The sequence below is a fragment of the Petaurus breviceps genome, unplaced genomic scaffold (genome assembly GCF_028583685.1).
Source record: "Petaurus breviceps papuanus isolate PSGF00001 unplaced genomic scaffold, PetGlider_PUasm1.0 216, whole genome shotgun sequence".
In the NCBI taxonomy this organism is placed as follows: Eukaryota; Metazoa; Chordata; class Mammalia; order Diprotodontia; family Petauridae; genus Petaurus; species Petaurus breviceps.
The window spans coordinates 6,157,817-6,171,371 of record NW_027185867.1 but is presented as its reverse complement, the minus strand read 5'-3'; the positions used below and the strand labels follow the sequence as shown (position 1 = coordinate 6,171,371).

Genomic DNA, 13,555 nt, shown 5'->3' with positions numbered 1-13,555 from the left:
TTCTTTCTTTCTTTCTTTCTTTCTTTCTTTCTTTCTTTCTTTCTTTCTTTCTTTCTTTCTTTCTTTCTTTCTTTCTCTCTTTCTCTCTTTCTTCTTTTTTACTTCCCTCCTTCATTCCTTTCTCCCTTTCTTCACTTCCTCCTCTTTCTTTCTTTCTTTTTTCCTTTCCTTCCTTCCTTCCTCTTTCCATTCTTCCTCCCCTCCTACCTTCCTCTCTCCTTTTCTTCTTTCTTTCTTTCCCTCCCTTCTCTTTCCCTTTCTTCCTTCCTTCCTTCCTCCCTTCCTTCCTTCCTTCTCTTTCAGGGCTTATTTGTGTTTTAACGATCGATCCATGAGGAAAACCCCAAAGGCATATTTTTTTTTAATTAAGATTCTCTTTGGGTGCAAGTGCACTTCTATAGAACCACTTAAAGTAACACTATAATTGGCTACTCCACCTACTTGTAAGATAAGACCTAGATGTTTAGATGTTGAAAGATTGGAATAGCTATAAAATATGAAATTTGTGGGAAATCAGGTTGCTGAATCTATAAATGACAAGAAAGTTATCTAGTGGGCAGCGGCATGGGGGTACTTTGAGGGAGAGGGAAACAGTTGCTGTTACTTATGAAACTGACTTCTTCCAAGGGATCCTCTGTCCCTATCCACTGCAGGAGCACCATGGGGAAAGGGGGCACACTGGGTGTAGAGATGAATTCAGTCTATGATGAGCTAAAGCAGGAAGAATTCAATCAAATTTCATGGTAACTTTTTCTTCCATTATGAGTCAACCAGATTTACCTCAGAAGTTGTTTTGGTTAAGAGGGCAAAATCCTTCCAGACCACTATGGGGTTTAAATGAAATCAAGGTGTGTGAGCTACCTTCCTTTCTCTGAGGACAAGCAGTAACAACTTGGACCTGTGATTTCATTGATATAGGGAACTCCCTGGAGAGGAAATTAATTCAACCAGTGAAGATTAGTACCTACTTAATTTATCATTTTAGAGTGCTATCTGAGCATTGAGAAGTTAAGTCATTTGCCTAGGGTCACACAGTTAGTGTGGGTCAGAGGTGCTAGAATGGGTCAGAGGTATATTTTGAACCAAGATCTCCCTGACTTTGAGGTCAGCTTTCCATCCACAACTCAAGGTATTCTCTCTAGGGGACAAACTGACCTGTTATTCTTTCAAAACTTTCTTCTGAGTCCCAGAACACTGACTTCTCAGAAAATTCCTCCAGGCATCTCTACATGGCAAAGCCAGAACCTCCTTTAAAGATTCTTAGTGTTTAGTTCATCTGTGGTGGAACTGTCACATCCTTGTTAAACAATGATTAGCCCCCCCCTACCCCAGTCAGATATATGCCTTAGTGGCTCACCTACATACCACACTCTATTCTTAGAATCATAGACTATTGAGTTGGGAGGGTCCTTGGATATCATCTTGTTCAGCCTCTTCATTTTATGGAAGAGGAGAGTGGAGCACATAGAGGGGAGGTGTTTTGCCTAATGTCACACAGTAAGCTAGTGTCAGAGCTAAATGAGAATCACAGAATCTTAGAGTTTGAGAGGGGACCTCTGAAGCCCTCTATGACAACCTGTACCTGATTGAAAACCTTCTCTACAATACCCCCCCCAAGTGATCTTCTTGTGCTTGACCATCTCTAGTTCTGGGAAACCCATGACCCCCTGAGGCAGCCTGTTCTCCCTTTGCATAACTCTGATGGTTAGGAAGTTTTCCTCTGCACTGAAATTGTATCTGCTTTTGCATCTTTCAGCCATCATTCCTAGTTCTATCCTCTAGGGCCATGCAAAATTAGTTTCTTCTACTTGACAACCCTTTAAATGCTTAAATATCATGTACTACCTAAATCTTCTGGCCCCCTCATACTCAGTGTTCTTTTCTTTACACCACCACAGTGCTTATTGATTCCACACTTTTTATGCTCCCATCCAAAATGCCTTTCTTGCTCCATTCCTTTCTCATTCTAATCCTCCTTTCCCCTTCTGTTCTGTTCATCTCTTAGGGTCCAGCTAAAGTTTGGCCTCTTCTATGGACCTTTCTTATGAACTGCAGAAAACATTGATCTCTCTCTTATCTAAAATCCTGTTGTGCTTAAAGCCCATGTGCTCCCTAGTTTGTTTCACCTATTATTACATCAGTGTAGGTACTCCCCTACTAGGATGCAAATCACAACCCCTCTCTGTCTATAGAATAATAATCATAGCTGACATTTAGATAGTATGATATTATTTACAAATTGTTTTACACATATTCTTTCCTAGCTCTATTAGGTAAGTAAAATTATCCCCATTTTAGAAAAAAAGAAGAAGCCAAAGCTTAAGGAGGTTCAGTGATTCATCCTAAGTTTAGAAAAGCAGTTTGTCTCATTTGTGTCCCATGACAATCCTGGTGGTATATATTACAGGTATTGTTTATGTCTATTTTATAGATGAAGAAACTGAGATGCAAGGTTGTTTCTTCCCCCTAACCATATAGCTAATAAATGCTGGAGAAAGGATACAAATCCAGATCTCTCCTGCCTCAAAGCCCAATACTCTTTCATCCATGCTACACTGCCTAGGTCTCTGAGAATCACTGCTACTGAAAATTTCATTACCTGACAGCCAATTAGGAATGATCCTCTCCAAACTTAGTTATGCCCTCACAGACAGTTTCTCATTTTGTCCATTCTCAAAGCCTTTCTAAGTAGTTAGGGGGCACAGGGATAGAGAGCTGGATCTGGAGTCAGGAAGACCTGATTTTAAAACTGGCCTCAGACACTCATTAGCTATGTGACCCTGGGTAAGTCACTTAACCTTTGTCTGCCTCACTTACCTCATCAGTAATATGGGTTAGCACCTACTTCTCAGAGTTGCCATGAGGATAAAATGAGATAGTTGTAAACTACTTTGCAAATCTTAAAGTGTTGTGTAAATGTTAGCTACCATTATTATTATGATGGGATCTGACAAAATTTATGCTCTGTTGCCAAAGATTTTGAGAATATGGGGTCAGCTCTGTGCCATGATGAGGTATTAGAATACCATGTTAGTAGCTTATATGGAAATATATTTTTTGTGACTTCCCATGTATAATCAGTATTATATTACTTGACTTCTCAAGGGGGAGGGGGGAGTTAGGAGTAGAGAGAGAATTTGGGAGCTCAAAAGTTTTTAAAAAAAGAATGTTAAAAATTTTTAATGTAATTGGCAAATATTGAATGAAATAAGTAAAAAATATAGTTAATTTTAAAATACTGCTACTAAAAATGTTAGCAGGGGAATTGCAAAGCTTCATATCTCTCCTTTTTATGTAAATTCTTATTTTCCCAAATTTGTGTTTGAAGGCATGACTTAAACTTCCTTTTTCTCTAGAGCCTAGAGCAGGAGTGCTTGATAACTACTTGACCCAATGACTAGGTCTCTTATACACTGACGTCTACAAGAAAATAAATGAGTCTTGCTTGACCTACATAGTCACAGAGTCTTACAACTTGAGGTATTGTCTAGTCATAGGACCATTGGATCATAAATGTAGCATTAGAAGGCACTTTGGGGCCATTTAGTCCAATACCTTACTTTTGCAGATATAGTCTTGCTCAAGGTCAGACAGCTAGGTAGTATTGGAGTCTAGTCTTGAGCCCATTTCCTAAAGAGTGGAAAATTTAAATGGGAAGTAATGGGGAGGATTCGATTAGTAGTTCAGTTGGAAGAGAAGCATGTTAAGTTCAAAATGGATAGTCTGGTAGTAACCAATGATAAAAGGCTTACATATTGCATAACTGTTTGTTATAGATTAAGGAGTTGGGTTTGGAGGAGGGAGAGAACAGTCTGACTAATTTGGTGACTGGTAGAAAAAATTAGAAGAAATTTAGGTGACATCATTAGGTGACTAGAGCATTGGGTCTGGAGTCAGGAAGACCTGAGTTCAAATTCAACCTCAGATACTTACTAGCATGTGACCCTGGACAAGTCATTTAACTTACCGATGGTGTGTTAGCTACATTCCTTTCTCTAAGGACAAGGAGTAACAACTTGGACCTGTGGTTTCATTGGTATAGGGAACTCCTTTGATCCATGGGAGAAAGAAATGGCAGACTACTCTACTGTCTTTGCTGAGATAACTCCATGGACAGTATAGGCATGCTGTGGTCCACAGGGTCACAAATGGTTGGACCTGTCTAAATGCTTGAACAACAAGAGAGATTGGAAGCCTACTACATTACAATGAAAGTTTACTAACTTTGCTTGTTGGAAAATCCTCTACTGGCTCCTTTCCAGAACCCACTTGTAGGAAGGGTGAAAACATGTAATTATTCATGAAAACATTTCTTCGAAGTCTATAGCTAGGGGATTGGGAGATGGGAGTGGAGGAACTGTCCAGTCTGGTAGGTTAAGTCTCAAGAACTAATTGTTTTTTCCTACCTCTACTAACATACAAATGATTCCTGAGCAACCAAGTTAGCAAGCAGTCTCCAAGACAGTCAGCCCAGGTTTGTTAAATCATCTGAAGAAACAGGAGGCTTTTCTGTTTGATCTTTTACCACTGACCATTTCTGTACAACAGAGTTCACTGCCTGAATTATAGGATTTAGAGCTGGAAGAAAGTCATCAGATCTTAGGTCTAATGCCAAAAGGAACCTTAGAGACCATTGAGTCCAACTCCTTCATTTCACACGTGAAGAAACTGAAAGGAAATGCCTGGCCCAGGATCACCCACAGCAGAGCCTGGGTTCTGATCTAGGTTCTCTGGCTTTTCACTCAATGCCACTCTGTTCCTTATTCCAGGTCAGCATAGTGGTAATGAAACCATTTCGACATTAGCAGTTTCTCATTTCTCTTCTTTGGAAGCATCTTTTAGTTTCTGTTGAAGTTGACAGTCTCTTTTAGTCCCTGGGCAGTGAGGATCATGTGAGGATATCAGGACTGGCTACAGCTGTGAGGATGTGCAGATAGCTGAGTCTGGGCCCTCAGAATAAGACAGAAGGCCTGCCTCCATTCATGTCAGTATTCAAAGCCTCTTTGAAGAAAGTAACAGCGACTCCAAAAGTGATTGCCAATGAAACATTCCTCTCTGGAGTGTTTGGCCAAACATTTTCCAAAGAAACCCTGATCTCACAGGCATATGACATTTTATTTTTATTAAGGTTGGAAAGGAGCTGAAGTAAAACCAACAAGCTAACCTGGTAGTAGGGAATTGTTTGACTGTTTGTATAACTTTATTATATCACTTTCAATTACAAAGAGTTGTTTTTAGTTATTATTAGTTAATACTCTTTATTGGGCTTTTAGTTATCAATAGCATTCACACTTCAAAGTTCTTGGTAAAGGAGGCCTCAATTCAGAAGCAGAATGAAGTTACGGTGAACAATGTGCCTTTGAGATCTCACTGATTTTCTCTCTATGGTAGTCAGATAAAATTGAGTCCAGCTTATTGTTGTCCTATTTTTATTTCTTTATTGATGCTTTATTTTTATCTACACAGAAGGTACAACAAGATGAGTTTCCATGTTACTATTGAGGACACCACCATCCGCTCAGGCTCTCAATCTTAGTGGTATTGTCAGTTCCTCAGTCTCAGCCCCCCATTATCAAATCTTGTTTCTGCCTTTATGTTGTCCTTATCTCCACATACACAGCCACCACCCTAATTCTGACATTCCTCACCTTTGTCTATGCTACTACAAAAGTCCTTTAGCTAGCCTCTTGATGTCAAGTCAACTTACACTCATCTGCCAAGGTCATTTTCCTAAAGCTTAGGTCTATCCTAAGGTCACCCTCCTCCAGCTCTCTGCTCAGTGAACTCCAGTGGCTAACTGCTACCTCCAGGATCAAATATATAGTTTTCTGTTTGATATTTGAAGATCTTATAATTTTCCCTTACTTTCCAACCTGACCTACTTGTAGCTCCTCCAATATGGTAGCCAGCCCATCTTCCTCCTCCATGGCTATCTCCCATCTTAGAATGTTCTGTACCCTCATCTCCATCTCCTAGTTTCCCTAGTTTCTGCCATGACTCCTTCAAATCCCACCTTGGAGGCCTTTCCAAGTTACCCCAATTGGAAATAAGCTTTCCCTTTCCAAATTATTTTAAGATGTTCTCTATATACTTCTATGTACTTAGTTAAACAACTATGCTATCTACCCTACTAGAATGCAAGCTCCTTAAGGGCAAGTTCTGTTCCCTCCCCTTCTTTGTATTCACAGATAGCTTTCTGTCATCCATATACCTCAAGTGATTAATAAGATACTTTGGTTTGATGTTTTCTTTATCTTGAAAGCTATAGTTTTCTTTAGGAGAAATGACAGTAGGTTTGAAGGGGCTTAAACTTATGTCCCTGAAAAACTATTATTAGATATTAATTAATATTAATATATTATATTAAAAACATATTTTAAATCAGCTTGGGCATGTTTTTATTAAAAGTTTGTCATTTGGACACCAAGCATTCTCATACTTGACACTAGTTTATATAGAATTTGTAATGATGGAATAAATAATGAATGAGGAATGAAATAAAAGGCTTTGCAATAAGTCTAGGTTACCAGATGGTGCAGTAGCCAGAGCACTGGATCTAGAGCCAGGAAGATCTGTGTTCTAATATAGCCTCAGATACTTAATAGCTATATGACCCTGGGTAGGTCACTTAACCTGCATCTGCCTCAGTTTCTTCATCTGTAAAATTAGGCTAATAACAGCACCTACCACACAGGGTTGTAGTGAGGGTCAAATGAGACAATGGTTGTAGAATGCCTTGTAAACCTTAAAGTGCTATATAAATGCTAGCTATTATAATCAATGGTTACAGTGCTTTCAGCTGACTTGCTCAATAATCACTGTAAGTTTCTCTTTTCACCCCTGGAGCTTTTGGGCATCTCCTTTTTTTCTTCCCAGTCAATATACAGGATATCCCTCAAGTCTCCATGCAGTTTTAAGCTTTATTAATGTAAAACTGCACCGAGACTTTTGGGACACCCTGTATTTATATTTGTGTGTGTGATTTTAGATTTTTTTTTTTTTAGTGATACAGGCTGTGAATGTTTTGCATGAAATTCCTAAACATGTCATTTTCCTATATTTGGAGAGTTCACTGAGGTTCTCAACTTTTGGTAACAGATACATGAAGCCTTTCCTTTAAAAAAAAAGTGGCACCAGGCTTGTATCTGAGAGGAAACTGGTAGAGTGCTTTGCCAATAATTCATGCAACACTGTGAGTGTTTGAACCAATAATTATAGATCTTATCTGGCCTCACCATTTTTTCAGTTTTGCAGAGAAGCTTGGAGTTTCAGTCACTTCATTTGATGCAACTGTGCTATCATTCATTTCATTAACTGTGTGCAGGCTTTCTGTTTTGGCTATGATCCAACTTGTGTTTTCATTGTGTTGCACTTGCAATCAATCATACAGACACCCAGAAATTGTCCACATCCTATTTCTTCAGGGGTTCTCTCTCTCTCTCTTTCCTCTGATTGATTTGTTTTTCAAGCTCCTGTAATAAAGTTTTTGATTGATGTTGAATTATTTATTTTCATCTTTGCCGAGCTTCAACTCCTTGTGTTGCCTTAACCTTCTGACTTTTGTTTTCAATTGCTGATTAAGGCAATCCATATTTTTTTTTATACTCTTTTGTATTCTACATTCAATTATGTGTTTCCTTTTCATTGACTTTGATCAGGTCAGATGATATTGAAGTTTTCTATTGTACTTAGCTGTAAGATATTGATATGATCTTCCAATGTCTTTCAGCAGGTGGGTCTTCAAGAGTTTTTTTTTTTGCTTTTTTGGAGGGCAATTGGGGTTAAGTGACTTGCCCAAAGTCACACGGCTAGTTTTGCGTGTGTGTGTGTGTGTGTGTGTGTGTGTGTGTGTGTGTGTGTGTTGTGTCCGAATCCAGATTTGAACTCAGGTCCTCCTGACTCCAAGGCCAGTGCTTTATTTACTGCACCACCTAGCTGCCCCCTTCAAGACTTTTCTTAAGCAGATTCCACTCTGGTGGTATTTGATGCTTTTCCTTAGGAGTATTTCTAGATAGTTCTTTCCTCCTACAGTCCTTACAATGGCAAGATTCACAACATATATTATTATGTGCAGTACCTGAAATGTTTTATTTTACATTATCTGTAATATTATGGAAGAATGGTTAAAGCAGATATTAGCTTCTTTGAATGACTGTTGTGGTATAATTTGTCTATTAGTGGGTTTCATGCTGTCAAATTCAGTAAAGGCTTTCTGAAATTCTATTCTAAGTATGCCCATTTCCATTTCAAAATCATTCAAGACATCACTATCTTTTAATGTGTTTCATTATTAGGTATCAATACTAGTTTGTGTTATGTGTAGGTTTTTCATGCTTTCAAATTCTTTAGATTTAAATTTCTCCTTAATTTTTTGCTCTTTCATCTATATTGGGTTTAGGAATAAATTTCTTATAATCGCCTGCACTGATCTGAAGTACATTGGTGTACAACTTGAAACTGGATGTGGTTGACAAAAAAACAACGTGAAATCCTTGCCTCTAACCAATAAGATCAGTTTCTAAATTTTTATGGTTTAGTATTGGCACATAATAAAAACATTCATCTCTTTATCCCATTTTGTGTGCTTTTATGGTTTTCCCACTCTAATGGTCTGCATCATTTGTACTAACACATTTCCAGAAAGAAGGGTATTGGGCAGGGGTGTTCTGGTAAATGTTTAACAACTGGCTTTCCAGGCAAAAAAAAAATTTATCCATGACACACTTTTATCTACACTACTGACATTTTCTTCATCACTTTCTCAAGTGTAAACAATAACTTACACAATAAATTAAGCCCTGCTTTATAGGATTTGCATATTTCTGGGGTATAAATGCTTATACTGAAAAATTTGCAGTTGGCTCCTGCACATTCCTGGTCTTGATATTTTTAATTTGTTCTGATGTATATTGTCCTCTTGTACCAGAACACAAAGAATCACCACTCAATCCACCATCTTCTGTGTTAAGATGACACTGCTGATTCCAGTGGTTCAGAATTAAACCATTTTACAGCCCGATGCTAACTCATCTCTTTCTTAGATCCATAACATCACTTGAATCACATTGGCCAATGGGATAACCCAATCGTTGGCATCACCAGATCACCTGAGCATACATGGCTGTTACTTCAGGACTTCTTCCAGGCCTTTACAGCTAGTATAATGATCTTAGGACACACGAAGTCATAGGATCATAGATTTAGAACTGAAAGAAACCTCAGACATCATCAAGTCCTCCCCATTTTACATATAAGGAAACTGAGGCTCAGAGTGATTAAAATTACTTGCTCAAGGTTATGTAGATATCAAGTTTCAGTGGCAAGATTTGAACCTTTGTCTCCAGAGGAAATGATCTTTCCACAGTACCATGTTGCCTCCCTATCTCTGCTATATGTTACTCTGGCTAACATTCCCTTACTTTGCACAACTGGCATTTCTCTTGCTGTTACTGTTATTGTTGCTGTTGTTATTATCTTATTCTCATCTTTTTTGAAGGGTTTCAGATAGAAATGGTCTAAGGACAAATGACTATCTTATACTTTATTGTTTTATATTTCATGTTCTGCAGACTATTCTATAGGTGAGTCAAATGATTGTGTTTTGTAATTTGATTAGAGCTTTGTAATAAAAGCTCCTGTTTTATAGACTAATTGAGAGCAGCTTCATGACTATTCCAGGAGATATTAAGAATCTCATACTTACAAAAGAGCTGTAAGGTTTTGTATGTATATTAAGTATTTTATACTTATACAAATGACATTTTTGCATCATTGGGGGAAGATTCCATGAGACAAAGGAGCTGTTAAATGTATGTTTTAGTGGAACCATACAGCCTGATATAATTTATGTACATCAAATGATTAATAAGATGTTTTGATTTGGCTCCATCTTTAATTTGACAGCCACATTTAGCTTTATTTATTGATATTGTTTCTGTCACAGTTAGTGGAGCTTAGTGAATGAAAACTGGTCTCAGAACCAGGAAGAGCTCAGTTAAATTCTGCCTCTGACACATACTGGCTGTATTGACTGTGGGACTCCAGCAAGTCATTTAAATTCTCCATACTCTAGAACAGTTGTATCAAAATCCAATAGAAATGGGGGCCACTAATCTATACATAAAGATCCCTGAGGGCCCCATGTTGACAGTTTTTAAGTACAATGTTATCTGTTTTATTGTATTTTTTAATATTCTTAAATATTTCCAAATTACATTTTAATCATATTTGTGCTGCATTTAGGAATATCGTGAGCCATTGGCCACATGTTTGATTCCTCTGCTCTAGATAATTCTCTAAGATTATAAAGTCCAGAAAAGGTACTAACCTGGATTGGTAAAGGGAATTTCCTCATCTGAGAGTTCCCTGTGGTAATCTTGGTGGATAAGCCTTTCCAAATTTAATTCAGCTAGTCTTTTGACCATACACTTGTGCTCCATTGCTATAGTTTTCAAGAATCTAGGGTCCTTCCATTCCATAATGAGGCATTCGAGTAGGACTTTAACACAAGATTGGCAATAATGAGATTTATAAAAATCATCTATTGTTAAGACTAACATTTCTCAGTGATGTGACAAGTCCCAACATTTGCTCTCGTGAAACCAAAGCTAGAATTAGGAAGAACTAGTGTGGAGATGAGATTTCTTTTTTTTTTCTATCCAGAATTCATTAGCTTTTATTAAGAGTTTTTAAAATAATGAAAATAAAATTTAAAAAGCGGTATTTTCAAAAGTTGGTCTGGTGATACAAAACATTTCCCCATATCAGATTTGGATGGCAAGATCTAAATATATTTCAGAATCAGATATATCAGAATCACATACACTTAGCAAGTCACTTTGCCGAGCTTGGGTCTGATTCTGCCTTCTTTGGAAGTGTGTTAGCGAGTGTGTTTCATGGAGTACAGGTTCTTGATCTGTTGTTGGTTCCTCTGTCTTTGTTGTGTAGGTGGAATAATCTCACTTTGAGATAACCATGCATCCTATTTTGCTATGTTTCATTAAGCTCATAGCATCATCTCTTGTTGGTTTCGCTTTTCTACCAGAACTATATATGAAGCTACTTTTTTCTCTGTGTGTTCCCAAAATAATTTTGTTTAATGCAACATTGCTATCAATACACTGATATTTTATTAAGTTTAGCTAATATTGGAATATTTGGCGTCATAAACAAAAACAGTAAATCGGATCTTGTAGATAGAATGGTGATTATTTTTTGTACTCAATCCAGTATGGAAACTTACAAGCATAATTGGAAGCTAATTTGATGTTCACTTTTAGCGGCATTCTTGAGCTTATTCTATAATCTATAGTCGGCCAATTAAATGTTCTTTTTCTCATTAGGCACAATATTTTATCCGTTCATAATTAAATAAATTTTTCTTTGTTATAAATGACTAATTTTAAGTTCCAATAATTAAACTGGAACTGTTGCATCAAGTCCGTAAGACTCGCCAAAAAAGTAAGCCAGTTTCAGTGTAAATAAGCCAGTTTCTTCAGCTGTGATACTAGCCAGATAACTCGCAGTAGTTGACATAATTTTTTCCTCAGTGGTTTCATAATTATTTTTTAGTTCCCTTACATTTTTTAATAGTGTCAGTGTGGTGTAGGATGGGCCTAGAGGAGAGACCTGGGTTTGAATTCCACGTCTGACACTTATTAGCTGTGTGGCCATTGCAAAGCACCCTGCCACATCACCTAACTGAACTGGTGTCACAGCTCATAGAGTGATAAGGAAAGCACTTTGTATACTTAAAATACTATATAAATGAGTGATTCTTATTATTAGACATGATTCAAGGACCAGTCCTATATATCTTTTCATTGTTCAGTCATTTCAGTCATGTCCAACTCTTCAAGACTCCATTTGGGGATTTCTTGGTAAAGATACTAGGGCAGTTTGCCATTTCCTTCCCCAGCTCTTTTTACAGATGAGGAAACTGAGGCAAACAGGACTGACTGACTTAACCAGGGTCACACAGCAGCTAGGAAATCTAAGGTTAGATTTGAACTTAGGTCCTTCCGACTCCAGTCCTGGCATTCTATCCACTGTACCACTGAGCTGCCCAAGACACATACAAAAACACGTGTGTTTGTGTGTGTGTGTGTGTGATAAAATTTAAGGATTAAGCATTGGCCTAGAAGGCAGGGGAATTGTAGCCTAGGCTTTTTTTTTGCCACTAGTTGTATTATTTTAGTTGCTTAATGTCTTCTGTCCTCAGTTTCCTACCCTGTAAAATTAGAAGATTGGAGTAAATAATTTGAAATTATAGACTATGAGAGTTGGAAGGGAGCTCAGAGGTAATCTAGTCCAGTGCTTAAACTGTGAGTCACGACCCTATACGGGGTCATGAAAAGTTTGGCAACAGTAAAAGGTTTCTGAATGCGCAGTGACCAAAAATGATTTAAAAATCAAATGTGCAACGAATCTGAGATGTTTCTGGCAGCGCCTGCTGATGCTGCATCATGCAGGTTCACTGCAGCCTTGGTTCTGAACACAAAATATACGCACTTTGCACTGCACATGCCATCACACCATGCAAGACCAAGGAATGCTGCGGAAATGTGAAAAGGGGGTGTAAGGTAGAAGAAGTTCAAGAAGCCCTGATCTAGTCTGACCCTCTCATTTTTCAGATGGATATACTGAGGCCCAGAGAGATGAAGTAGCCTCCAAGGCCACAGAGCACATTTAATGACCAGCCCTGGACTTGAATGGGGCAGCTAGGTGGCACAGTGGATAGAGCACTGGGCTTGGAATCAAGTGGACTCATCTTCATGAGTTCAAATCTGGCTTCAGACACTAACTATAAGTGAACAAGTGCCATAACTCTGTTGGCCTCAGTTTCCTCGTCTGTGAAATGAGCTGGAGAAAGAAATGGCAAAGCACTCCGGTATCTTTGCCAAGAAAACCCCAAATGGGGTCACAGAGACTTGGACACGACGGAAAAACGACTGAACTGACTTGACAAACAGGACTTGAATCCCCTTTGCCTAACTCCTATACCAATGACAATCTGCTGCACCACATTACCTCCCAAGGTCTGGCATTCTCTTACATTCTATGATTCTATGAAACAGGAGGGTGTAAGAAAATCAGTCAACATCACCTGGTCATTAATATGTCAATGATTGTGCTTGTGACAGTGTGGGAGCTGTCTCTGGCTTCATGGACCTGGGTGCAGCCGTCTATAATTAAGGAGATAAGTCTCAGAGAGAGAGGTGGAGTAACTTACCTCAGTCACACAGGTAGTGACCATGAGAGGCAGAATTTCAACCCAGGTCTTTTTGATTCAAATCCAGTATTCTATCTGTTGTAACCCTTACCTCTTACCTGGCAGCTCACATAAAAACTTTGTCCAGATCAAGACGAAAAGAGCAACCCAGTGCATTCTGTGGTAAAGTAGTCTCCTAAAAGTCATTCAGTTTCAAGCTTATGACAGTGGGATCAATGGATTTCTACAGTGGGCAGAGCTGCTTTCCAAATTAATCATATTAACTCTCTCTCTCTCAATCTCTCTCTCTCTCTCTCTCTCTCTCTCTCTCTCTCTCTCTCTCTC

At 38.3% G+C, this 13,555-nt stretch overlaps 1 protein-coding gene across 1 annotated transcript in view; it reads left to right on the top strand.

Annotated features, from left to right (window-relative positions):
* CACNA1C (calcium voltage-gated channel subunit alpha1 C) overlaps positions 1–13,555 on the top strand; it is an 879,081-nt gene that overhangs the window by 338,372 nt on the left and 527,154 nt on the right. The window lies entirely within an intron of this gene.